General features: G+C 42.2%; 1 protein-coding gene across 2 annotated transcripts in view; it reads left to right on the top strand.

Moving 5' to 3' along the window:
• The window catches only part of LOC129186661 (neurexophilin-4), an 89,396-nt gene that overhangs the window by 45,762 nt on the left and 15,810 nt on the right, over nucleotides 1–27,824 (top strand). Inside the window, exon 1 of one of the 2 annotated variants that reach the window (XM_054785133.1) lies at nucleotides 16,130–17,396. The exons of the other annotated variant lie outside the window; for it this stretch is intronic. The gene's annotated coding sequence lies outside the window, so the exon portion shown is untranslated. Of the gene's footprint in view, nucleotides 1–16,129; nucleotides 17,397–27,824 lie in introns of those variants that run through there. 2 annotated transcript variants of the gene reach the window in all.

Here is a 27,824-nt window from a genome sequence, read left to right on the forward strand (position 1 = left end):
TTTTTTCAAACTTGATTCTAGAACTGAACTGATTGTTGAGAACTGTAATCATGTGATGTTCCTTTATGTGGTTTGTTCAGCATGCGAATACAACCATGACGGATGCGAGGTAATCCCGAGTCTGTTGCCTCATTTGGAACTTTTGGGGATCAAGTCACCCAAATCAGTCTCTGCTGGTTCTTGTTTGCCATGGCAACGGCAGACATTGAGTGCATTCAAACATATATATATAGACACCATCTCCCTTATCCAATCAATGTTTTGTCTTGCCTTTATTATTGCAGATAGGTTTAGCTATGAAAGCTATCGATTGACAGCCGGAGCCCCAACTGGGACTGAAGGTTTTGCAAAACGTTATTTCCTGCCAGTTACACAAGCAATTGCGATGTATTCACTGATGCCGGAGAAAGACAACATCAGCAAAGAAAATATGCATAGAGATGATGAGTGAATTATTGTGTCTACGTTATTTTTAGCCTGGTAGCAGGGGGGTGCGTGCTAATGAGGCCTCTTGACCTTACCGCCAAGCACACAAGGTCACTTCAGAGATGCATTGTGGGAAAGATGTCCTAGACTAAAGAAGAGCGATGACTTTTTTTTTTGTTTCCTTGTAGTTGTCACAGAAGACTGTATGAGTGTCGTCAGTAAACATGCTGTACTGTTTGATGGAACTCTCAGCATGCACTCACACAAACTAATCTTAATGTCGTTGTAAAAAGAAACCATGTGGGAGACAAACAACACAGCAAGATATAGGACATGTTTTGCAACTACAGTGAAATGCGATTTAGAGTTCAACTTATAAAACAAATACGCCTCAAAAGCAGCTGGACGGCTGTTAGCCGCTCATAAAGGTGCGACGCGAACGAGTCGAGTCCTTTGAACGCCTCTTGTAAGTGAACGATTGCAACCGATTTCCATATGTAAATAATATAAGATACAGCGGATCCTCGGTTAACGTCATTCCAGTCGTCCCCCATTTCTCGCGGTTAGTTACTTCCAGACCAATAAATGAATTTCCTCTAAGTAGGATTAAATATTAATAAAAGGGATATTTTCGTAGCTAGAGCATAGAAAAACTGTTTATGACCTTCCAGACATTTGTTTACCATTATTAGAGCCCTCTAGACATGAAATAACATCCCTATGGTCACCCTTACACTCCTATTATTTTTGTTTACACCACATTGTGCTACACTAATGCACTAATGCGCAGGCTACGGCATCACTGCAGGGACAAAAGAGACGGCTGCCGCTCATAGCATATAGCAACCTCCCGAGCTAACGAGTTAGCTTTCAATGTATTTGTTCTAAACTTAACAAAGTGGGTGGGGAAGAAGGACAAAGTAAAAAGCCAAAAAGCTGTGTGTGACGCCAGCTAGCTACGGTAGAGTTGCTGAGTGTCAGCATGGTTAGAGGGCTCTAATAATGCTAAAACCCATATTTGAAGGTCTTAAACAGATTTTGTCTGCTCTATGAAAATATTCCATTTATAAATAATGAATCTTACTTTGTGAAAATTCACTGATCGCAGCCGGGTCTGGAACCAATTAACCACGGTAAACAAGGAGCGACCGTAATTCTAATCTCACCGATGATCTCTCAGCGGCACGACAAAACTAAATCCCAATTCTTTAATATATTTGAAGCTTCTCCAAAAAAGACATGCAATACAGCCGTCCCTCGCTACATCACTCCCTCACTCAATTGTGGTTTTTCAAAAATTCTGCTGGTTGATTATGGCCTATTATCAGTCTAAAAATATTGAAAGACAAGTTATATGTAGTATTCTGGTCACTCCGTCACATGACATTATATTACATTACTTTCACACTGCATGGAGTCAGCCATGCAATGTCCAATATGATAGAGTGAATAGAAGTTCTCCTATTCTGTGTGGAAGTGGTAAGTTTTGGTCTTCTTACTTTATCCTTCCCCACTCTGTTTAAAACACTTTCTTATGTTTAGACTAAGTAAATTGGAGAGGCTAACTAGTTAGCTTGGTAGCTTGCTATGCTAACGGTGGCTGTCTCTTATGTTCCTGCAGTGATCCCGTAGCCTCTGCATTAGTGTTGTGTAATGTGGTGTGGACAAAGAATGCTAAGAGTGCAAAGGTGACTATCGGGGTCTTATTTCTTGTCTATGGGGCTCTCATAATGTTAAAACTAGGCATGCTCCAATCAGGGTTTTATACTACGGATCATCCAACACTGAAATCAACTGATACCAATACCGATCACATGGATTAGTTATACATTTTTCAACTCATTTATGATGAGTGCTATTGGCCAGGGGTGCCGTATAAAGGGGAAAAGTCAGGACAATTCTAAGGTCCCTTGACTTAAATAGGTATTTTTTAGGGATGAGCCGGATACTCGTTGTAAACGAGTAATTGTTACGGATAATGCATTTTTGACGAGTACGAGTATGAAACGAACACAACTCCTCATTATCGGTAATCGTGATGACATCACGCTCTGTGAATGGCCTGTCACAGACAGCGTCCGGCCCTCCCTAGTCAGGCTCGCTGGCTGGAGCGCACGGGCAGTGGAGCATGTCACTAGCATTAGGGAGCAACCCTGTCATTCGCATTGTGCTCCTGAAATAAGTCCATACAACGTGTATCAAACCAGAGTCACATTTTCGCACATAAATCTACAAGTCTGCTACAACTTTTCTTTGTTCACATCGGCGACTCTCGCGTTGACGCGCGTTGACGTCGCAGCCGCATAAGATGCACTAGCTATGTTATCAGATGGATACTAGAGCGATGAAATAAGGATGACTGTTTTCGCGCGCTAAAAATACTTGTTTTCGTTTGTATGCATCGTAACTCCGCTCCGAATTCCCGCGCGGCGAGCATTAAAAGATACGATGAAGTGTTTCTTTCGACATGCATTTGCTGGCTAATCCTCAAGAGAAGCTTGCCGCCGGAGCTACCTCCTCAAACCGGTGTGTGTGCGCCTGTATCCATCTCGTCATCCTCTCAACGTCTGGACAAAAGCTACAGTATTAGTTTGCAGTTGTGGAATGAGCAGATTACGTGTTTCTCAGCATGCTTTGCTGAAGTTAAAATTACCACTTTTGACAGTTTTATGCCTCTTTGAGGTGTTATTTTGAACAGACACGTTCTGATAGTTAAAATGGCAAAGTTTTTAGTCGTGTACATTGAATTATTGTTACTTTGAGTCAGAAACTGGCACCTTTCGTAGTGCTATATATAATACTGTCCATCCATCCACCTATTTTCCATACCGCTTCTCCTCATTAGGGTCGCGGGGGCATTCTAGAGCCTATCTCAGCTGACTTCGGGCGACAGGCGGGGTACACCCTGGATTGGTCTCCAGCCAATGGCAGGGCACATACAGACAAACAACCATTCCCACTCACATTCATACCTATGGACAATTTAGAGTCACCAATTAACCTAACATGCATGTTTTTGGAATGTGGGAGGAAACCGGAGTACCCGGAGAAAACCCATGCATGCACGGGGAGAACATGCAAACTCCACACAGAAATGCCCAGTGGAGAATCGAACCCAGGTCTATATAACACTGTGGCCACTTTAATTCAGTGACACTGCAGGAATAGTTGAAACTGATATTACTTTAATGCACAGATCATCATAAGCGCATTGTTTGATGAGGTCTGCGATACAGGCCAACTTAATGCTATTTTCCAAAAGGTTCTGTAGGCCGCATAAAATGATGTGGTGGGCCACATTTGGCTAGTTAGGTTCTAACTTTTGAGTAGGGGCGCAACACATAACCACGGTGTCGCATGTACCTGTTTTTAGGTCATGGTTCGGTTCGGTTTTCTGTACAATAAGGGGAAAAAATGTCCCCAAAAATGTGAAATGTATAAAATGAATAATATGTATTCATATACCACATTTCTTTTTAGAAAAGTGGAGACAAGTGCGACGGAAACAGTTTGAAGAGTGTTTATTCTGTGCATGGGTAGTTTTATCGTAATCCATCAATAAAGATTTGAAGGCACGTATCTTCCATGGTTGTGGGAAGTTCTTATGTGGGAAAGGAGAAGTAGAGGATGAAGGGAAATGTGCAGAAAGATGCAGACGCTAAATGTTAACTGGAATCCTCCTGCCTTCCCTTGCTTGGATCATTAATTTGTCTTCTAATTAACAGAAATGTCACAGTTGGAATTTGATGCATGTGCGAGGACGTTGTGTGTGTGCATGTGCGTGTGTGTGTGTGTGTGTGTGTGTGTACTGTCTCTTTGACCTGCCCTCGCTCCAAGTCTCCTGGCTTGTTAGGAATGACAGATTGGCGCTTTCCTGGAACCTGCCCCCCACACCTCCACCGCCACCCGCCAGGCCCGCTGTATCTTCTACACATCCCACCCATCTGCTCTGGATGCCCGCCAAATCTTTAGCGTGGCTGTGTGTTTGTGTGCGTGTGTTTGTGTGTTTGTGTGTTTGTGTGCTGATCTCTTTTTGTTACGTCGTCGATAATTTTGCTGAATGGAATAAATGATTGCAAGAAGCATTGCAGAGCAGCTTCATCCCTGTGCTTTGTCTAATGGCCAACAGGGGGAGACTTGAACCCACAACTCATTGGGTTCATTACCTCCGCCAAGCACAAACAAAAGATGGGGGTTATGTTAAGCTGATTTTTTTTGTACCATATTTCCCAAAATAATGGTCAAGGGTGTTTATCTACTCAACTGCAGAGAGCATTAGGTGTTTATTTGACATTTTTATTTTGGCCATTTACAGTGCAAACTGAAAGTTCACTTTTTCCACATTTTGTTCTGTTATAGCCGAGATTAAACGCTCTCAAAACTCTTCACATTTATACCCCAATACAGTAATCCCTCGCTGCTTCACACTTCGAATTTCGCAGCTTCAATTTTTCACCGTTTTTCAAAAATACATGAATGAATCATGCTGTTTCGTGGTTGAATTTGGCCTATTATTAGTTAAAAATGTGCGTTTTTAAGCTATTTTTTTGTCCTAAAGCATTTTCGAGCATGGCTAAATGAAGTAAAATATAAATATAAGGCATTCAGAAGACACATTCAAATTGTAATATGTAGTATTCTACACTGGTCACTAGGTGTCCGCAATGTTACTGTAATGTTGGGTGAAACAAATACACGAGACTTGATCACTGGAACAACAGACTTTTATTGCAGGTTTGAATCACGGTCGGGGCTGGAACCAAGTAGCCGTAACAAACGAGGGACAGTTAAAATACAGGAAAGTATTAAAACAGGAGGGCACCGGGAAAGAAGGGCAAAATACGGGAGTTTCCGGCGCAAATCAGGAGGTTTGACAGGTATGATTGCAACATATCAACAGTAAGTATTGAACAAAGGCCGTGAGTACTTCAAAACAATATTTTTATTTGTCATTATGTGGCGGTGTGTGTAGAATTCTCAGGAAAAAAATGAATTTATTTAATTTTGGAATAAGGTTGGAACATAAGAAAGACTTATAGCCGAAACTGTAAAACGTGTGAAAGTACTAGGATGGAAATATTAGTCCACTATTCATTTCCTGTATTGTCACCTCCATTGTGCTTAAGTTAGCTGTTAGCAACCCCTGGGGTCCAAAAAGATTCGTTCCATTTGTTCCAGACATATCCATTAATATCCAAGTTTCTCCTGAATGTTTCTTGAAGGGGAAAAAGTGAGGAGGAGAAATGAATCAACTCTGTTTGATTGGTGACATTGTGTTTACTGAGCGTATCCTTGGGACAAAGGAGAGCTGTCCTGTGTAGTCATTTGAAGCTCCTGCTGGACTGTTACTCACCAGCCTTGCTCTTGTCCTCAGCCTTTTATTGCTGAACAAATAACCAGCAACTTATTACTGCGACCAGCAATCAACACCAGCAAGACAAAGGAGATGATCATTAACTTCCAGAGGAAAACATCCCATTTCACACCGGTGAACATCCAGGGAGCGGACATAGAGTTGGTAGACAGCTACAAATTCCTGGGTGTTCACCTTACCAACAAACTGGAACTGGTCCGTCAACACCCACGCCCTCTACAAGAAGGGCCAGAGTCGCCTCCACCTTCTGAGGAGACTGAGGTCCTTTGGTGTGTGCTCTTATGGACATTTTATGACTCTGTTGTGGCCTCAGCCATCTTCTATGCTGTGGTCTGCTGGAGAGGGGGCAGCACGGACAGGGACAGGAGCAGGATCAATAGACTGATGAGGAGAGCGAGCTCTGTCCTGGACGGTCCTTTGGACTCCGTGGAGGAAGTGGGGGAGAGAAGGATGTTGGCTAAACTGACGTCCATCATGGACAACACCTCTCACCCGCTACATGACACTGTGGGTTCCCTTAGCAGCTCCTTCAGCAGCAGACTGTTACACCCACGGTGTAAGAAGGAGAGGTTCCGCAGGTCCTTCATACCGACCCCTTGTCAGGCTCTACAACACCTGCACCACCTGAACCATTTTGTATTCACTATGTCACTATGCATTCTTTACTTGTGTATCTTGCTTGCTGCTGTAACAAGTGAATTTCCCTGCTGTGGGATTAATAAAGTACTACTACTACTACGGAATTAGCAGGAAATGAGGGACGTCCCGAGCCGATCCTCGGGATTGGGATTGGCTGCTGATCTGCTGTATTTTGAAGATCAGATAATCCGCCACAGGGCCGAGCCGGTCGCCGTATCACGTTCGGAACTCCGAGCCACACTCCAGTGAGTAATGGTCTCACCTTGGCCACCCCAATGACAAATTTCTGGCTCCGCCACTGCTCGCACTAGGGATCGTCAATAAATTACTATTGCGCTGAAGAGAGTTTGTTAAAAAATGTCATATTTTCTAAATCACACCACAAATTGATCTTATAACCATGTCAAATGATTAGTCCTACCCCAAAAGTATTTTGCACGCCCATTTTTTCAAATTTTATCCTTTATTGGATAGACTGTTTGTATTGGATGTATCTTTTATATATATATGTGTATATATATATATATATATATATATATATATGTTTGTAACAAAAGCTTATTATTAAAAAAAAAAGGATTGGTACCAGATTGGCAAGACTATAAAAAAATGGAAGTCTAAAAATGTGGATCGGGACATCCCTACAGGAAATTATATCAAAAAAATAACTATAAATGTTTTATTGGTTTGTTTTTAGCCAAATGAGTGTCCCCGTGCTTCACAATGCATCATCTAAAAGTGGTTAGGGTCTTTTGGTATATTATCAGTAGCTGTAGTAGTGATAGTAGCGGTATATATATTTTTTCATTAATTTATTATCATTTTAACAACTACAGGAATTCCCTTTTTTTCCCAGTGCGTTACTCTTTGCACACTTTGTTGATGTTGATAAGGTGGCTGCTGTCAAACAGAACATCTTGTGCAGTAGGAGTGTATGTGTCAGTTCACACAGTACACATGAATGCTCGGCTGTGTTTGAAAGGTTGGAGCAGGTCTCTCTGGCACAACTCGCTGAAATCGTTAACAAAATGACACATTCCTGTTGTTGTTTGGACGTTATTCCTCCCAAGGTGCTGAAAGATGTTTTTTACACTGTCTTCTCTATTTTATTAGCATTTGTCTGGGGTGGTTCCAGTTGTTTTTAAACATGCGATGGTCAGGCCACTTATTACAAAAACTCAGCCTTGATCCAACAGTTTTATCTAATTTTAGACCTGTTTCTAAGCTGTCATTTTTATGGAAGGTTTTAGAAAACGTCATTTTTATTCAATTGCAGTCATTTTTAAAAAACAATATTATTTTAGTAAAGTTTCAGTCTGGTTTTTGACACAGCACTGAGTCCGTACTACTTAAAGTTCAGAATGACATACTTTTATCACTTGACTCCAAAAACCTGTGTTGTGGTGTGCCACAGGGATCCATTCTCTATGGACTATGTTATAGTGGACTATAACAGCAAGAAGTGAAAAATTAATTTACAGTGGATCCCCGTACTTTCACGATTCAGACAAACAACCTTTCACACTCACATTCATACCCAGTTGTTCCAAACAATGCTAACTCACTGTATTCCATTTTTAACTGCATTAAAGGGGGGCACACCTGGGCCTACCAGTGGTGCCCACCTGACAACCCCAATGAAGTCTGAAACCCATCCTTCCTGCCCTTACCGAAAGATAGGGTGTGGGGAGGGAGGGGGGAGGTTGCGCAACGATCTCACTGCCTAGCTCACTGTTTGACAGCTTCCTGAACTTTGACAAACAGATTGGTTCTGTTGGGTTCCGTTGGAGCTAGTTTTTTCCAGCTTCGCCTTCTGGCTAAAGTGAAGCCCTTTGTTAGTCGGCCAGATCTTGAAATGGCCATCCATGTGTTCATTAGTTCTCTCATTGATTACTGTAACTGTAACTGTAAGTTGATTTTCAACTTTTAATGTTTGTTTTTAAGGCAATTCATGGTGCTGCGCCTCATATTTATGTGAGCTTTTAGACATTCATCGCCTTAGCAGAGCTCTGCGGTCTGCCAACCAACAGCTGTTTGAGGTCGTACGGTCCAATTACAAACAGTGGGGTTGATCGGTCCTTTTTCTCCAGCTGGTCGCAGGCTTTGGAACGTCTTACCTGTTGAATTGCGGACCATCACAGACTTCCATTTGTTTAAGGCAAAACGTAAGACTCATTTGCTCCAAACTGCATCTGGCACATAAGAGCATTGTGACACTTTGATTTTATTTATTTGTGTTCTTTTAATTCATCTTATTCATTGTTGTGTTATATTCTTCTTGTTTTATTTTGCTGTTTTTCTTGCACTGTTGTACGGCACTTTGGTTCAGCTACAGCTGATGTAAGGGGCTCTATAGATTAAGTTCGATTGATTGATTGATGGACTTGATCACAACTTGCAAGGCCATGGTATCCAATTCCAACTCCGTCTGCTATTTGGCTTCAATACAAGTGGACTATAACAGCAAGAAGTGAAAAATTAATTTTTCAGTGGATCCCCGTACTTTCACGATTCAGCATTCACAGCCTGGCAGATTTTTGGTCTAAAAAAAGTCTGTTTTTTTTATCTCATTCACCCTAAATTGGTAATAGTTTCTAAATATATGATAATAGAGGTAAAGTTTACAGCATACATGTACAACTGTTAAAAAAGACCACTATTTTTACATGTTTATGTGTTTATGCTTCATTGATAACGTTTTTTCCTCAATGGATTTCTTCTTTGGCGATCCTTGAACACACCATAGTTGCTGTGAGACACAAAACTGTTGATCTTAAATTACTGTTCATTAGTGGTGAGTGTCTACACAGTACATTTTATTAGGAATTTTTGATAATATCGGCACCGATATTATAAGCCGATATTGGCACAAAAATGAGGTATCGGGTCTATATTGGTATTGGTTTGATCTTGCATTGTATCGGCGAGTGAGTGATGACGTTGTGTTTCACACAGCAACAAGCTTGCTAGCTGAGTATGTCCACATTGTGGAATTATTTCCAAGTTACATTTTCGGATTGTAAATATGCAATTTGCAATGATTGTAAGGCATTGCCGGTGGGAGTAAAGGCCCGGTCACACCACCCGAACTTTGCTGTAGTGTTCCTGGAGCGGTGAAAATGGGAAAAAAATCGAAAACACGGGCATCGTCCTAGCGGTGCACCGCTGAAGCCGGCGTTGCTTTATTGTTGGTTTAACGGTAGCGAAAGTTGGTTTAGCGGTGACGCAAGCGTTGATAGAGCGGCGTTCTGCGCATGCGGGCTGGTGGCATCCTCATCCTCAAGTGCTGGAAGGCTCGTGTATCCTCATTCTTCAGCTCCACCATCAGCTCTGTCTCTCCTTCTTCTCTCTCTTCTCCTTCTGTCAACAGCTTGTTGCAATCTGAGGAGGTTCTGATTCTGCTGCTGGACGAGTGCACCAATCATAGCAAGTCTCTCAGCATCCATGGTAGTACAGTTTTAATGTAACTTTGAGCAAATTCGATATAACTGAGGTCTGCACTCAACGGCTATTCCAAATGGGCTCCTGGTCCATTTCTCCCCGTATTTATAGCCAAATTCTGGTCCCCCTCCGACACCTCCATACCAACGCCAAACCAAAGTTCATCACCGCAATGGATCACTGCTTCAACGCCTGACATCGTTCCAGCAATCCCGTGTCCGCTCGTAAAACGCTTACAACAGCTCCACCAAAGTTTGTGCAACGTTTAATCACCGCCCGGGCAAAGCTGGCGAAGCAGCAGTGGTCCAGCGTTCAAGATTTCTACGTTGGCCTGGCGGACCCAAGCGTCCACGAACTTGCGTCAAGCGGCGCCAAACTTTGACTGGGCGTTGTTGGAGCGGTGATGAACTTTGCCGTGGCGGAAAATTGCCCGCTCCTCACCGTTCGCAATATTTTGTGCAGCTCAAAACTTTCGCAGCGGTAGGAGGGACCATCAGCGGTGGCCGAGCGTATACGGCGTTGCCTTAACGGGGGGCCAACTTGTGATAAACAGTGGTGCGCGGTTACGAGCGGTGATGAATTGTGGTCCAGTGGTACGCAATTTTGTGTGCCAATGGCATGTCAGTGAGTAAATTGGTGGTAAACAGGTGTGAAGTATGTGTCAACTGTGCGGGGCTGTGTGCCAGTGCACACAGAAAATTTTAAAATTTGTGGCACAACTAATTTACGTGAACTAGTCATGAATGCAATGTGAATGTACCGCAACCTATGTGCAAACAATGCGGGCGGTGCATATCAAAGCGTGTCTCATTCACATGGATGGGTCGACTTTTTTCCCACCTCTTGGAGCAAGTCGGGGGGAATTCTCAAGTAATTTTTGTACCCTCTTGGATCTTCCTTGTGTTCATAAGTGATTCATAAGTGATTATAATGCACAAAGTGATGTCTTCTAGTCAGCAATTCCCTCTCCCACAGAGCCCGTGCCTTCTTTATCTCATTTATGCCTCCTTCCTGCTCTTTCTGCATTCTTTTTCTGCAGCTGCTTCCGTTTCAGCAGTGAGAGCTTATTCTTTGGAGTTCAACATCTTGTAGATCCTTGCAAAAATGAATTAAGCCAGAAGATGCCTGCTGTTGTGTGGGACAAAGCGGGACCAAATAATGCCACGACTGTTTCACGGATGCGGGAAGTGTTGCTGACAATAGATACCCGTGGGGGAACAATGCGCATCATGTTTACGATACACTATACACTATACAGTACGTAAACAGTAATTGTCTTGTAAGTCATGCGGGAGCGTGACATTTTGTGCCAATGCACACCATTTTCGGTCACGGATTGCGTGCCAAGTGCGTAAACAGTGTGCACACAGTGCGTAAACTAGTCTTCAACCTTTTCAGATGTGCCATCTAAATGATACGCATTGCCACTGCAAATTTCAGGACAATGCGAAGGTAAAATGCGTGCAAGTGTAAACACCGCTTTACTTGTTGATAGTAGGAGAACGTGTTATTTTAGTTAACCATAGGTCCGTATTTTTTTAATGACTATTTTGTTCAGACATGACATTAGTTTGAGGGACGAGCTGCTGGCAGTATCGGTATCGGTAATGAAATGCTGGGCGATATCGGTAAAAGCCAATATCAAGGATCTGTACATATAAATGTGTTTAATAAGTGTGTGAGGCATATTTAGGGGATAAACCTGTATTGTGTTGCTAGTGAACAACAGCAATTTAAGAGAGAAGGGTAGGGTTCTGGAGCAGAATTTAATCTAATAATGTTGATCCGAAAAGTCAAGCTGGCAGGAGGGTTTGGAGAGAACGTTTCATAGAAATCGGTTGTGCAGTTTTTAGCACAATTCAACTAACAAATGAACAAATTTACCGTTTTCCCACATACATTTTTACTGATGCTTTTGGGAAATAAAACCAATCATTACATTTACAATTGATAATACAGGTAAAATGTACAGCATACATGTACCACTATTTTTACATGTTTATATCCTTTATGCTTCACTGATCATGCTTTTTCATCAGGCACTGAGATTTTGCACTTGGTTGGTCCTTGAATGCACCATAAAAGTACAGCCCAATTCCATCTGTTCATGGGTCATCTTACATACTTACAATTGGATTGTGTCGTGAGTGAACAACGGCAATTGAAGAGAGAAGGGGAGGGAGCTGAATCTAGTGAACATCAACGTCAAGCTAGCAGGAGGGTTGGGAGAGAAACGCTCAAAGAAATCGGTTGTGCAACCCAACTAACAAATGAACAAATTGCCCATTTCCTCACATAAAGACCCAAAAGAACCTGAAGCTCATTGGTCTTGTTATTTGCGTGCTTCAGGGTTAGAGAGCAAGCGAAATGACTACTTAGTCTGTAAATAATTTCATCCTTAGTTGGATTTCAGGTTGATGAGGGAAAGTCTGCAGATATAAGGAGGGCTGAGCAGCCCGGAAAGATAAGGAACGGCCCGTGGGTCTCCTCTCAGGTATGAGCACGGTGGATTCTGTTGTGTGCGAGGAAACAAGCCCGTCTCATTTCTGTGTACGAGTGGTGTGATAGTAACCAATGCAAGGAGATAGAGTGTGTGAATCATACTACTGCAATACTTTTCTTCGCTCTACTTTGTTGTTTTTTTTCGTCTGTCATGATCCTTTGGTCTCTCTGAAAACCTCATCAGCACTCCCTTCTTCTGCAGAGGTGATAGTGTACGGTGTGACACACCCGCATGTAGCCGATAATACAGTACACACTCATCTGGCAGCTCCAGAATGAGAGCAAAGCCTCTGGTCAGCACTCTGCATCCAGATGGTGCATGTGAAAGATCTCAGCTAGGGGTCCCAACGCTGTGCCCTTGAAGGCGGGTGATTTATACCCCAGCAAAGGCGTGTGAAAGGCAGCAGGAGGAGAGGAAACTTCCCCCCATAGCCTACATACTGTGCCTCTTTATTTAGGAACCACCTTTGTCGCTGTCATTGATACAATGAATGAATGAGAGTGCACTACTTGGTTGCAACCAGCAGAGGCACAGTTGAGTCAGTCTCAACGAGTTTGCTTCGGAAAAAAAATATGATATTTAATTTTATCGTATTTCATTGTTCAGACAATTGTTAAAAACTGTTAATAACTAAATATGTATTTTTGGATAAAAATATGCATAGAAAACACTTCCCTTTTCTGTCATTTGTAATATGGCTCCTGTAAAAATTAGTAAAAAAAAGTGTTCATCTATTTACCTGTCGGAAATTACTAGAATTAATTTTAATTAAATTAAAAATTTAAATAACAATTGTAATTGGTCATGAATAATTATGATTGTTGATTCATTGTCATGACACAAGTATATAAGTAGACAACATTTTTTCTGCCAAATAAAATTAAAATATTATAAAATGTTTACTACTACTGTTAATACTTATTATTATTATTATATAATTATTATTTTAAAAAATTACATTAAAAAATATTTACCTATTTACTATCTTTTTAAACTTGTACAGCAGTTGCGGAATGTTAAAATGTTACTTAAAACATTGCCTGTACAACTAATAAAGCTTTGATGACGGGGATAGTTTGACCCTGGAACGCATCGTTTCCATTATTTCCTATGTGAAAATGTTGAAAAACGCTCCCACGAAAGTAACAGATGTGCACCAAAACGATAATGGGCTCACCCATGGCTCATGCCATGCCCCTCGACAAAGTTTGCTTGAAAACCATAATGAAAATAGAAAGGAAAAGGTGATGTCCTTGGCGGAGGTAATCACAGTTGCTTCACCCCGAGAGACAGAAGTATTCTTTGCTATTCTATGAACAAAAAATTGTTTGTGTGCTTAGCTTGACAATGAAAAGCAAAATGTCACGGTGCCCACTCCCTATTATTAGTATTTTTAGGAGTTGTATACACACACGCTTTACTTCTCTTCGATTAATGCTTCAATCAGCCCCCGCTGAGGGCACGCTGACCCAAGCTGACAAAGCAAGAAGTATCAAAAAAGAATAATAATATCAAGTAGGCTTGACTCAAAATAGCTAAGATTAAAGGCCAAATTGCTAGATTATCTTTCAAGTGTCCACATTATAACCAAGGAATTAGTGGCGTATGTACCAAGAAAGTAGTTGCGAGCACATGGAAGCAGTACACCTTACAAAATGCTAATCTTGGCAACGTATCTCAATCACAGCGCAATGGTGGAGAAAACAAAATAAGCACAACTCAGATAATACACTGTACATATTCTTCAGATGTAACTGTCTTTTCGCATATTCTGAAAAATAAACTGTATTATTAGATATTAAACTAGTTTACTTTGCCACCTGAAACGCAAATGTGAGATATTGATGTTCTGTTCCTCAGATTTTTTTGTTGCTTGAATAAATTTCTTACCAAAATACCCGCAAAATGAATTTTTGATGTAAAAATATAACTACAGTATGTATCAAATGTTTGTTTTTTGAAGTGGCTTTCTTTACAGCATACGGAACATAGCACAGACAGCAACAAAAAATAGTTGTAAGACACAAAAACAAAGACCTGTCTCATTTCCTTTCCAGCTTGTTTGTGTGTGTAACCCCTCCGTCGCCCTACTGCTTTGTGTCGACACTCACGGCACCACACATTTTCACCAATCACGTGTGGATTTAACAGGAAAAAAAAGTGGGGAAAAAAAACCAGCAGCACGTTCACATCAAAGAACCTGGCTCCCGTCGTTCACTTCAAAGAGCGTTCACTTCGTTCGCAACTGAAACATCCGCTCTTTTGGTCGCAACCGCTCGACTGTCGCAACTATCATTAAGGATAAAGGATGGCTGAATGCTAACAAAAGCTACAGGTGGTCATGGATTCTGTGGGCTGTCACAAGTACATCTGGGGGGGAGAACAGGTGGTTATCCTTTCTGACCGGCCTGGGACGATATTTAAAAAATGTAGAAAGCCCTGCAAGTACAAATACACTACAGGGACAAAAGTAAAGCATTTTTTTTCCATTTCATTCTTGTATTTCATCCTTTTATTACTGTATTTGACATGTACTTCATGTATTCTGTGTACAGTGTGAGTGACTTAGGAGTTCATTTATGTGTTATTTAGGACAGGGGTGTCCAAACTTTTTCCAGCGTGGGCCAAAAAGTGAAAAATGAAAGGGCGCAAGGACCACTTTGATATTTTGTAAAGCAATGCTAAGAAGTTATATGCTGTATATTTCAAGAAAAAAAAACGCATCTCAGCTTTGTGATGTACTGGAGGTGAAAAAGCCGATTGTTAGATGAACTTCGCTCTTTGCTCCTTTTTTCCCATCGTTGCTGTTGTTTTTTTTTTTTCTTAAATCATCTTTGTACATTTTCTACTCGTAATATTATGACTTTTCCCCCCAGCCTAATTTTCCAAAAATGCCAACTTTAATTTTGTTTTGTTTGTTTCTCATAATTCACTTAAAAAAAAAAAAATGTTCTTTATTTCAACTTTAATAAAAATTGCATTATTAGTATGGAATAAGTTTATTCTTGGAAAATTGCTACTTTTTTTCTTGTTGGACTATGACTATAAATTAAATCTAGATAATTCATTATTACAATTTTATTATAATGTTATTATTATTATTATTATTATTATTATAAATTAAATAATCCATCCATCCATTTTCTATGCCGCTTATCCTAATTAGGGTCGCGGGGGTATGCAGGAGCCTATCCCAGCTGACTTCGGGCGAGAGGCAGAGTACACCCTGGACTGGTCGCCAGCAAAATAACATTCTTTTTTTTTTTTTTTTCTGTGGAAAAGTGTGGACACCCGTGGCTTCGTCCATTTTTCCCCAGAGAGACAAAAAGATGAGGAGCCCATCCCTGGAGTATACAAGGAGTGTGTGAGGAAAGTATCAAAATGCATGAATCTTCTTATAAAGTGTGTGACTGTGAGGAAAAGAGTTGGAAAAGGAAGATGGGGGAAAAAAGAGCAGGTCGTTATTCTGGTGACTAACTCTGACACGCTCACGTGGCGCCCAGTGCCAGTCCATCCGTCATCCAGCTCTCCCACTGATGAGCGCTGGAAACAAATCTGAGAAAGTCCGCTATGTATTTTGCCGCCTGGGTGACTTGTCGGAGTCGTCCCAGGGACCCCACGTGTCCCTGCACACCAGCGTCACCGCCCTCGTCCTCTTCTTCTTCATCTGTGCTATTCATTACGCAGAGAGTTTGTTTGTTTTCACCGCACTCCCGTGTGCTTATTCCATTCCTCATTCATCTCCAACGTGTGCGCTTGATAAGAGGCCATCAATCACTGTCACATTGGCGCTCAACGTGTCACTCACGCTGCCACACCTTCCTTGTTTCGTCTAACCTCCATACATTTCAACACAAATAGCTTGGCATGTGACGAGGACAAGCGTTTTTTTCTTCTCTCTCCAATCTGATTCAAATATATGTTTACACGCTTACAAATGAGAAATTCAGGAGCAAGACGTCAGGGGCCCGACTAGCCCTGCTGGCTACATAGCAGACTTCTGCAACACTTATTTAGATGAAAGATTAAAGCTAAGAGTGCCAGCATTCTTATTTAAGGGAGGAATGGGAGAGCTGTCATCTTTTGATGCATTGCCTGCCATCCTGAATGCAAACGAGGCAACCTCACTCAGCAAATGCCACCAAACTCCCTGACAGGCCCCCCCCGAAAAACTTTTCTCAGGTGATCGATCAAGGTCACAGTGGAGAGGAGGCCCTCCCAGGTCACTGAGGGACATGAGACAGCGTGATAGTCTATACTAGATCATTGGTTCTCAACTGCTTTGGCTGTGGGACCCACCATCATCCACCGCCACCGCCAAATATTTCAGCTCAACTTCTCAGATATCTTATACTTAAAGGGACTGTTTGCAACACAACATGCGCTGGAAGTGGTGAGACGCTGTCTTTCTCGTTATGGTGCGCTCTTCTCCAGCGGATATCTGCAGCTGTGTGCCGGACGGACGGCATGTCCCCGCTCCATGTTCTTCCCCTCTCACTCAAGCTTGACAAATCCGGCCATAAACATGGCACGCACCTCGTGGCGGCGTAGCAAAGTGAATAACACAGACAAGAACGGCAGGTGCATTCACAGACATCGTACATCCATCCATCTTCTATTGCTTATCCGAGGTCGGGTCGCAGGGGCAGCAGCCTAAGCAGGGAAATGCAGACTTCCCTCTTCGTCCAGCTCCTCCCGGCGGATCCCGAGGCGTTCCCAGGCCAACTGAGAGACATAGGGTCCTCTCACTGTGGAGGAGCAGCGGTTCTACTCCGAGTTGCTCCCGGATGGCCGTGCTTCTCACCTTATCTCTAAGGGAGAGCCCAGCCACCCTACAGAGAAGACTCATTTCGGCCGCTTGTACCTGAGATCTTGTCGTTTCAGTCACTACCCAAAGCTCATGACCATTGGTGAGGGTATAGGAACGTGACTTTCAGCTGAGCTTTGTCTTCACCACAACGGACCGATGCAGACACCGCAACAGTCCGCCTGTCGTCTTGGACATCATGTCAGGTGAACTTTCAAGTTCAACCTAAAATGTACTTTAACCTTTACAGATTAATTTAATTTGACCTTCTCCAAACATTAGAATGCACATGTCCAACTGTTAAATGTGTCACTACTTTTTGCACAACGTGCTCTTCTCTAACAAGGAGCCGAACAACAACATTCAAAAAGGAGTGTGATCCGTGAATGCATCACTAAATGTCCTGGTTAAATTTTCAAATTGGTATTTAAACAATCCTCACATTTTGACAACGTGAGCTCAAGACCACACCGAACAATTGATTAACAGTACCTTCCCATTACCAGTCTTCAAACAGGAGGTTCTCCGAGGGCAGTGGGCAGTGGGCAGTGGGCTACCATACATGTCATACAGATATCCTCAAAGTTGAATAATCATTAGACAAATGCTTAATCACTTGTGGACAATTCGTGCCACTGCAAAGACATTCTGCTTGATGACGGTCATGTTTTTTCAAGCAATCTTACACAAGACACACATGTGCTTGTCAGTCCCCGAAAGGTGTGTGCCAAATTTTGCGGAAATTCGAGCACTCAGCAACTCCCTCAAACACAGGGGTGTATAAAAAAGTGCGACATGGGCCAGTACGAAGCTGGACTATCCGCCAAACTGTTGCTGAAGTCCGACATCTTTCCAATGTTACCTGCTCGCGTCGAAGAGTCAGAAGAGCAAGCTTAAGTAACAATTTATCAGTGTCCTAACTGTGTTTATTTTGTGTAATTGCACAAAAGGGGTTCGGCAGCTGTCCGTAAGTCGTAAGTCGTAAGTCGTAAGTCCAATCACAGCGGAATGGGCTTGGCGGGAGGCGGACCTGGAGAAGAGCCGGGGGTGGAGTAAATTACACAGACCGTTTGAGCGGGAGGCATGAAACATTTATTTTAAGAGGTGCAGAGTATGGAAGATCTAGAAAGCTTATGATGTGTAGCTGCTCTATAGGAGTCCAGAACTCAATACAAAGGCTCAAAAATTAGTATAATAGGCTCCCTTTAAGAATATGCCAAGGTCGAATACACAATAAAAACTGTGGGCCGCGTATTTAACACCTCGAGACTAAACTGGGATTCTCAAACTGTGGTGCAAGTATCAGGCCCTCCTGCTAGCTTGATGTTGATGTCGGCCTCCAATTTCAGATCAACATTTGCAATAAATGGGACTGTTGTAATTCTTCAATTAGATCAGGGGTGTCCAAACTTTTCCCAGCAAGGGCTGCATACGTTAAAATCAAAGAATACGGGTGGGCCACTTTCATATTTTACATTTTGTAAACCAACTCATGTAGATATGCTTCTTCCATTTTTGCGGTTTTTCAATTTTACAAACATTTCAACTGTCTTCTTCCCATAATATTTTGACTTTATTCTCGTAATAGATACATCTAAAGGGCCGCACGGTGGTTCAGTGGTTAGCATGTTGGCCAACACAGTAACAGTCTGGAGATCGGGAAGACCTGGGTTCGATTCTCCCTTGGGCATTTCCTTGGCATTCTCCCTTGTGTGGAGTTTTCATGTTCTCCCCGTGCGTGTGTGGGTTTTCTCCGGGTACTCCGGTTTCCTCCCACATCCAAAAACATGCATGTTAGGTTAATTGGTGACTCTAAATTGTCCATAGGTATGAATGTGAGTGTGAATGGTTGTTTGTCTGTATGTGCCCTGCCATTGGCTGGCGACCAGTCCAGGGTGTATCCCGCCTGTCGCCCAAAGTCAGCTGGGATAGGCTCCAGCATACCCCCGCGACCTTAAGGAGGAGAAGCGGCATAGAAAATGGATGGATGGATACATATAAAGCTTTTCCCCACCTAATTTTCCAAAATTGCAACTTAATTATTTGTTTTGTTACTAATAATGCGAAAATGATTGAGAAAATGTATTGTTTTCTTTAGTATTAGTTTGTTATATTAATATTATGACTTTATTGTAATATTTCTATGTTATGCTCAGAAAATTATTGCTCTTTTTCAATTTTTCTTGTTTTTTTTTTTTTTTTGCTTAATTGTATTTTTAAAATAAAAAATTAGCCACGGCCCGCGAATGACCTGCGGGACATTAGCTTGCATTAGCTGCATTAGCTTCAACTCCACAACCCTCCTTCTCAAAAAATTGTTTACTCGCGACGCAATAGTAATGTAGTAGTAGTAGTGTTTAAGCCCTAAATATGCCTCAAACACTTATTAAACACATTTAAAGTATAAAAGGTATACTGTGGCTACTCACCACTAATGAATGATAACGTACTGTAAGATGATCCATAACATCTGGAATCGGAGTCACGGTGGAACCAGTTACAGCACTCAACTATGGTGTGTTCAAGGACCGCCGCACAAAGTGTGAAATCACAAAGCCTGACAAAAAAAAAAAAATTCTATGTAAAAACTATGACTTTTCCAACAGTGGTACATGTGTGATGTACATTTCACCTGGATTATCAGAGTATTTATTACTATTATTACTACTGGCGTAGGGTGAGTAAATATGTGCTTAATATGGAAAAAACTATTTTTGGAGAAAAAAAAAACAAAAACATAAAATATTTTTCACCAAAAATCTACAAAATGTGTGGAGCTGTGACTGCTGAATCGCAAATGTGCAGGAATCCAATGTGGTTCTTTTACATATTCTCTATTCTTTTTGCTCCATATTTGAAAATTCTAGCATTTAAACACAGGAAGTGAAACAAATCAGTAATTGCTGAGATATGGAGAAGGGGTAGGATTAAATAAGCTCTGCTTCTTATTAGTCCTTTTCAGACATGTTTAACATACCATGTTGTTTCATGTGATTTTTGCTAAGCATGTTCAAAAACGAACTAAACCATTCCCCAATAAAAATGTTGCTTTTTAATAGACAGTCGCCCAAAATGAACCTTTTGAGGCTTGCTGAGCTCAGGCAGTATGCTGATGTCTTGCGTTTTGTGTGACTATTTTTCCTGAAAATGCGCTCAAATTCAGCAACTTTCAAAGCCATGGGACTCGCACCCGATTGAGTTGTTTCACACAGTTAATGGTAACAAGGCAAGAATGGATGAAAAAAACTCCGCAGCAACATCGGTGCTAGTTCTCACTGCATGAATGCATACGTTGCACGGAAGAGGATTTCTACATGTCCCTTTTATTGCCTTCTGGCGCTATCCGCAATATTTTGCAATATTGTGGGCATATTACACTTAAGCTGGCACGCAATACCGTCATAAATCCTTTTTGTGGCAGACAACATTTTCTTTCTTCTTCACTTTTTTAACAAAAAATTATTTCACAGCCGAGTGAGTCCTCTTGAAACAATATTACTTCTCAAGAAAGCTCTGTTATTCAGGGTTTTTTTTGTGTCTTATTGTGCTCATAATCTCAGTGTGCATGGTGTCTATGTATAATAATATTGTCTTTTTACATTTTGTCCCTTTGCACTTTCTGCTCATATTGTCTCACAGACGTCACAGGCTTTCTCTGCTCTCATCCCTCTTATTCATTTTTGTCTCCCCGGCATGCTGTTATCTGTCTGGGCTCCATTTCTCTGCTCCCTGACACTCCCTGACTCAGTAGCTTTCATTTTCATGATAATCCAGTCACACCAGTGGACTGCGAAATCGCTTTGACTGCCTTTTCTCTCGTACTCCCTCAATCCATCCCCCCTCTTACCACTTTATCGCTTTTTTTTTTTACCCCCTGGTTTTATTTCGCTTCGTGTAATTAAATGACATTTTTAGTGCTCCTACTTTTTTTTGTGTGTGTGGGGGCGGGGGGACAAGTAAGGAAAAAGTATTTTTTCATGATTTGACAGTTGTCAAAACAGAATGAAATCATTGGCTGTAAAATTGAACATGTCTGATCCACTAGACCGCACCGCTAGCACCTTTACGTGTCCAATTTAGCTTCCGAATACCTATTCGCTTGCAAAATGCATGTTCCTATTAGTATTACAGTGGATCCCCGTATATTTGCTTTTCTAGCAAAACATGATTTTTTTTATTTTAGGGAAAACCCACTGTGCTTATCTACCACAGAGATGTAACACACTCACAAGACCTTTCACTTGGAACAAAATAGACCCTGTTGTTTTTACCTGAGCACACACGCACACACATTGTTTGTAGATATGCCACCTTTTTAATCTCTGTTTGAGCTGTCCAACCTAGACTGGCTGGAGCCAGTTTAAACTAATATCCCAACAACTAAAAAAGGGAACACCCATTTCCACTCTGACAAAAGTCCTAAATTAGACTAGTTGGCAACAAAATTAGTTGGCAACTGATCACTCTCTCCAGCACTGGCATTGTAATTGTTTGTATGAACTCCTGTTTGAAGTAAAATGTAAACTGTCCTTGAGACTCCTAGACTAATATTACAGCTGTTAGAATATGAGAACCTGGGTGGATTTTCACTCTGTAAAAGGGCCGGTCCAAAGAGCAGTGATATTCACACCCCTACTCACGCATCACAAACCAACAGGAGTTGATCAACCCAAATGCCTAACTCACTCACGGTGCAACCAAAACTAACAAGTCACACATGTGCACACTTCCCCAAAAGGAAGTTACTCAGCATGCCCAGGTTATACAGTATAACACTACAATTTGGAGGAACTACATTTTTAGGAGTTAAGATGGTCTTGCCAGTTTTGGAGCAACAAGGCTTCCCAAAGAGCCTCAGCAGCATAACCTTCTATGGCTGGAACACCAAGCTGCAGCTTCCGTTTAGCAGCCTTGTGGAGGAGTTCAAGGTCACCAGAGCCAGAGAGGTCCTGCTCTACCGAGACTCCTCTTACACTAAGGTCTCTTCAGCGGGAGTGGAGGTCCGAACAGGAAGGAAATGGCGTGCCCAGGAAGCGGTCACCCAAGCCGAGGCGAGGTTGCAGCACAACATCCTGGTGGGCACGGTGGCATCTGGGCGGGCTGGGCTCAGGAGCATTCCCACACCTTCCTACTCCAAAGCCAGGGGGAAGGAGAGGCGAGATCTCATTCAGGGCGAGGTGCGGGCAGAAGAAGAGGAAGTTCGCCTCAGCAGGATGGTGGGCATGGGCAAGCAGGGGGCCTGGACCAAGTGGCAACTGACTGCTGACCGGAAGATCACTTGGGCAGATATGTGGAAATCGGATCCATTCCGTATCAAGTTCTTGGTTCAGTCAGTTTATGATGTCCTCCCGAGCCCGTCCAATCTCTTTACCTGGGGCCTGGCAGACTCACCTATCTGTCAGCTCTGCAAGAAGAGGGGTTCGATGGAGCACATTCTGAGCTGCTATTCCAAGGCCTTGGCAGATGGACGATACTGCTGGCGTCATGACAAGGTCCTGCAAGCAGTGGCAGATACCATCTGCACCGCCATCAGCTCAAGCAAGGCACAAAATCCCACAAAGCACTCCATCGCTTTTGTTCGCGCTGGTGAGAAGCCTCAGCCCCGTCCAAGGGCGCAGGGAGGGCTTCTCTCTACAGCAAGAGACTGGCAGCTCCTGGTCGACCTAGGAAGGCAGCTGAAGTTCCCGGACATCATTACCCAGACCACACTCAGGCCAGACGTGGTCCTGATGTCCGGGGCTACCAAGCAGGTGGTGATCTTGGAGTTGACAGTCCCCTGGGAAGACAGGCATAAGAGAGGAAGAGAGCCAAGTATGCATCTCTGGTGGAGGAATGTCGGAGGCAGGGATGGAAGGCCCGCCGCGAGCCTGTGGAAGTAGGCTGCAGGGGCTTTGCAGGGCAGTCCCTGTATCGGGTCCTGGGTCTCTTTGGGATCTGTGGGCAGCAGAAACAAAGAGCCATCAAGAACATCTTGGAAGCTGCTTCCAGGTGGCTTTGGATTAAAAGGGGTGAGGAGTGGCAGAGTTTTGCTACCTAGACACAAGTCGGGGGCTGATCATCCCCGGGGTCGCCTGGAAGAGGGTGTCTGGACCTAAGACCCGAAACACCCGATGACGCCAGGTCCGTTCACTGACGATGTGTCTAGGTTGCACCTCAAGGTGTATTATATCACTTCAACGTGCTAACCGCTAGACCACCGTGCCACTGTGCGGCCCAGGGCATAATAACGTCAAAAAATGTATGTCAGCTTTAGTTTTTCCTTAGTTTTCACATTTGTTTTGTGCTTAGCGCTCTTATTTTGTTTTTCTGTTTCCTGTTTTGCACCATGTGCAGTGGCTTTGCTGCTGATTCATTCATTCATTCAGCGGAGCGTAAAATATATTGAATGCATTTGACTGGCAGAAGACGGACTTGCTGCTAAATAGCCGTAAAAAAAGCTGGCTTTTCCTCTCTATGGAAGGATGGCAGTGACAAGCGCCTTCCAGCTCAAGCATGCCCTCTCTCCTACAGGATGAGGGGAGTGCTGACATTTCTGGCCACATGCTGACAAACAACAACTGGCGGGCGCCATGACCGACCCAACTCAGTGCACGCAGACGGCAGGCAGGGCTACCGTCGAGAAGAGAGGCTCGCAACAGCCTCATCTTAGGTTTCTGCCCTGTATTTGATCAGGAAATGTGTACATTCAGCCATTTTTACTTAAGAAAAGGATAAAAAAAACGTTTGGAAACCTACATAAAATGCATTTATAATACAGTTCACTGGGCAAATATGAACACTTGTTTTTGTTATCATGTGTGTTATCATTATTTGGACATCGAGACATTACATTCTGGGGTTGCACGTTCTTCTCATAAAGAGTACCATAACAAAACATGTTTTATAAGAAATTATTTTTTAAAACGTACACTTTGATGAACAGAAGGGTAAAACGTGTAACTTGATTTCGAAGGGGCCTCAAGGGTTAAGGACAGAATCACCCCCAAAATTCATGGTCACTGGTTCTGTGGACTAGTAGTACTAGTATGTCACATTTGTTTGTCACGTCGCGCAGCTTTTTGTCCATTCACATACACACGTAATGTGTAAGCATTGCCTGTCAACATCCAGTCCATCAGACAAAAACACACACCAGAACTTTCCTAAAGTTGCGGAATTTGATTCGTTTTTACAGCGGCCCCTTTAGGCAGCTAAGAATGAATTCACTGCACCCAAAGCTGGAGTGAAATATGTAATGCATACATCAATAAAAATTCACATAAACAAAATTGTTCACCATGAATTCATGTCCATCCCGAAAGGGGCTGATCATATGACGTCTCACTAAAGGGCGGGCTGAAAGAGAACTTGTTGAAGAAACAATAAGTGGTCATATGGCGGGAGTGGAACTCCTGACGCTTCCCCACGACAGCGGATCAATGCGCCTGCAGCACAGATGAAAATGAATTGATTGTGACCAATAAAAGTCCAATTAAACAAAGGAACAAGGCTGGCAAAAAGCTCGGAGACAGGCAGCCCTCATCGTCTCATCAGTCCTCAGGGAGGGAGGACGTGGAAGTTACTGATGAATGCGGGAATGAAGTACATCAGATACCTGGACGGGCGAGGGCGCAGACATTGATCCGACACTTCCTTAATGATGAAAAGAGATCTTAATTGTGGCAATATATCAGCTTTCAACAGTCAATTCTGAGCTCGTCTGACCTTTTCCCATTTAATAATAGTGTGAAGCTTCATCCTGCGCTCTGTCGCCTGCATGCATGCACGCCTCATCCTATTTCCTGTCAGGTCTGCTCTCTCTTTTCTCACTCTGAGCCACAGTCATAACCTTCCTGCATGAACAATCCTTACATTTCATTCGCCAGGTAGCTTATAGGCTTTCTCAAAGATGCTTTTTGCTCAGATGAACCTCTAAATGAAGTTAAAGATGATTAATGTTCCCCATTTCCTGGGAAATGTACACGAGCTCCTCACTCGCTGCTCTACTCATCGCACTTGTGCACTAATAACGTTTTCCACGGCATCTCCCTCTGTCTCACAAGCTCTGTAATTTGATTGTGTGCGCTATGATTGTTCTCTTATTGAGTTGCCGCTATCATGCATATGTATAAGTCCTCCACGGTGCCTGTTCCATCTTCTGCTACAATATCCCCCAGCATTCTCACAAACACGGGGCTCATTCATAACCAGCGGGCAGCCCAATTTGCCTTTTTGACATGTGTAACGCTTCACGGTGAGGAATGTTGCAGTTGTGGCGGGCCCAATTGGACACTACAGGGATTTTAAAGCAATGGATAACGTCCACTGACGTATGCCTTAATGCTTTCTAGGGTTCTTTGCTATACAGTAATGACTCATTTAGCGCGTTTAATTGGTTCCAGACAAGACCGTGATGAGTGAATTTCCACAAAGTCAGATTCCTAATTTATAAATCAAATAGTATCGCAGTTCGCGCATACAAAACTTGTTTACGACCTTCTAAATACTGCACATTGTTTTAACATTATTAGATCCCTCTCGACATGAAATAACACCTCATAGTCACTCTTACACTCCTATTGCCTAATATAGTAGGCATGCTGTAATAACAGAAAATAAGACACAAAATAGACTTATATAGACGCATGTTAGCATTGGGAGAGTTCCTTGCTCATGAGCTCCCTCAGCATGGCAGCCATAGGCCAATGAACTGTTCTGCAGGAACAAAATGCATTATGGGATGAAGTTAAAATAGTTCTTTTAATTTTAAACTCGTTTTGGTACTTGTCTTGTATACTTTTTGAGTGTTAAGTTGCTGTGTGATGATTTTAGCCGTCTATCTAAGATGACACCATGAGTCAGACTGTTATACTGAGTAATGACCTCTTGCGATTACTGTTTTATCACAGCTCACGATCGACTCCTGTCAAACAAAGAGCTGCCTGGTCTTCACGGTCTTGTGCACGCCACAGTGTGTCTTTTTATGATGGGAACATGTGCGGCTTATAGTCTGGTGCGTCTTATATACGTACACATCTGTTTTTCTCTCTAAATTTAGTGGGTGTGTCTTATACATCAGGAATTACAGTAAATGAAACGTGTCAAAATAATCTTAGAATAGGCTTTATCAGAAAATCAGTAGTATTTGTGGAAAAAAATCAATAGTAGTGGTAGCAGTAGTGGTGGTCATAAGTACAAATATAAATAAATTGGAACGTCAGTGTGGCATTGGTCACCTTATGATTGGCTGTGTACCAAAAAAGCTGCACTGGTTAAATTTCAGGCGACAAGATAATCTAATAAGACTTGTAGCGATCGGAATTCTTTCAAAAATGTACATTTTTAATAATATGTCTGCAACCAATACTATTAGTCGTTATAGTAATGTGGAAAAGTAGCAGTGGACATATCAAAAGCATCAGGCTGTGCACCCGCTTCTCCCGCCAAAAGAGCAGGACTGGTTAAATTACGGGCATTAAAATCATCTAACAATGCATCTTTGACAAAACTCAATAGTGGTAGAGATTATCAATAAAAAAATAAATAAATAAGTAAATCAGAATTTCATTGTAGCGCTCGTCGCTTTCGCATCTGCTGTACACCCACTTCTCTCACCACAAAAGCTTCACTCCTTAAATTGCAGTCATCAAAACAATTTAATAATACGCCTTTGACAAAAATCAGTAGTAGTACAGGTCATAATTTAAAAAAATTAAATAAATCAGAATTTCTGAGTAGCACTCGCTGCTTTAGTATCAGCTGTGCGCCCACTTCGCCCGCCCAAAAAGCTATGCTGGTTAATTTACAGCCATCAAAACAATCTAATAGTACATCTTTGACAAAACTTAAAAAAAAAATCAAAATTTCAGAGTGGCACTGGTCGCCTAAGTATCGGCTGTACTCCTGCTTCTCTTCATTAAAATAGAAGCGTCAAAATAAGCTAGTACTACTACTTTTAAAAGAATCAATAGTAGTAGCGTTGTAGGAGTGATCTAGAAATTGATCATTGCTCTTGGCTATCTGTGCCACACCATCCATGCTAAAGGCTGGATTGTTTAACCAAGGTGCAGCAGCAGTGTTGTATTAGCAAGGTGACATTGAAACAATGTAGAATCGACGTTGAATTTTCAACGTCAGACTTCACTGTTGTTTCAGCATTAGTTTGCACCCCCTGCTAACATTGAAACAATGTCCATTTCATAACCTTAGATCAACACAATTTCAATTGTATTTCAACCAATGCGAACATCGAAAGAACATTGAAATTCTCACATGACTAAAAATCAGTGTGGTTACAATGATATTTCGGTGATAACACCAGAAGAAACGGGTATCATTTGATTCTGTTCAATCCCAGTATTTCATAAAAATCCTGCTTTATCTACAGTCAGAATGTCATACGCTTAAAAAAAAATACGTTTTTTCTTCTAGTATAAAAGCAGACACACACTTTTACAACATAAAGCACACTGGTTTTATTTCATTTCGGTCTGACGCAAAGCGGAGCCAATTTTTCACCGCTTGAGCAAAAGCGTCATCATTAACAGCGGTGCCAAGTTGTTGGGCGAGGCCATCTGAAACAAAACAAAACACACATACAAGTAAAAAACAAATATCCATTTGTATGCGAACAATTTATGTGTGTGTAAAGTACT

Source organism: Dunckerocampus dactyliophorus, chromosome 8, assembly GCF_027744805.1.
Source record: "Dunckerocampus dactyliophorus isolate RoL2022-P2 chromosome 8, RoL_Ddac_1.1, whole genome shotgun sequence".
In the NCBI taxonomy this organism is placed as follows: domain Eukaryota; kingdom Metazoa; phylum Chordata; class Actinopteri; order Syngnathiformes; family Syngnathidae; genus Dunckerocampus; species Dunckerocampus dactyliophorus.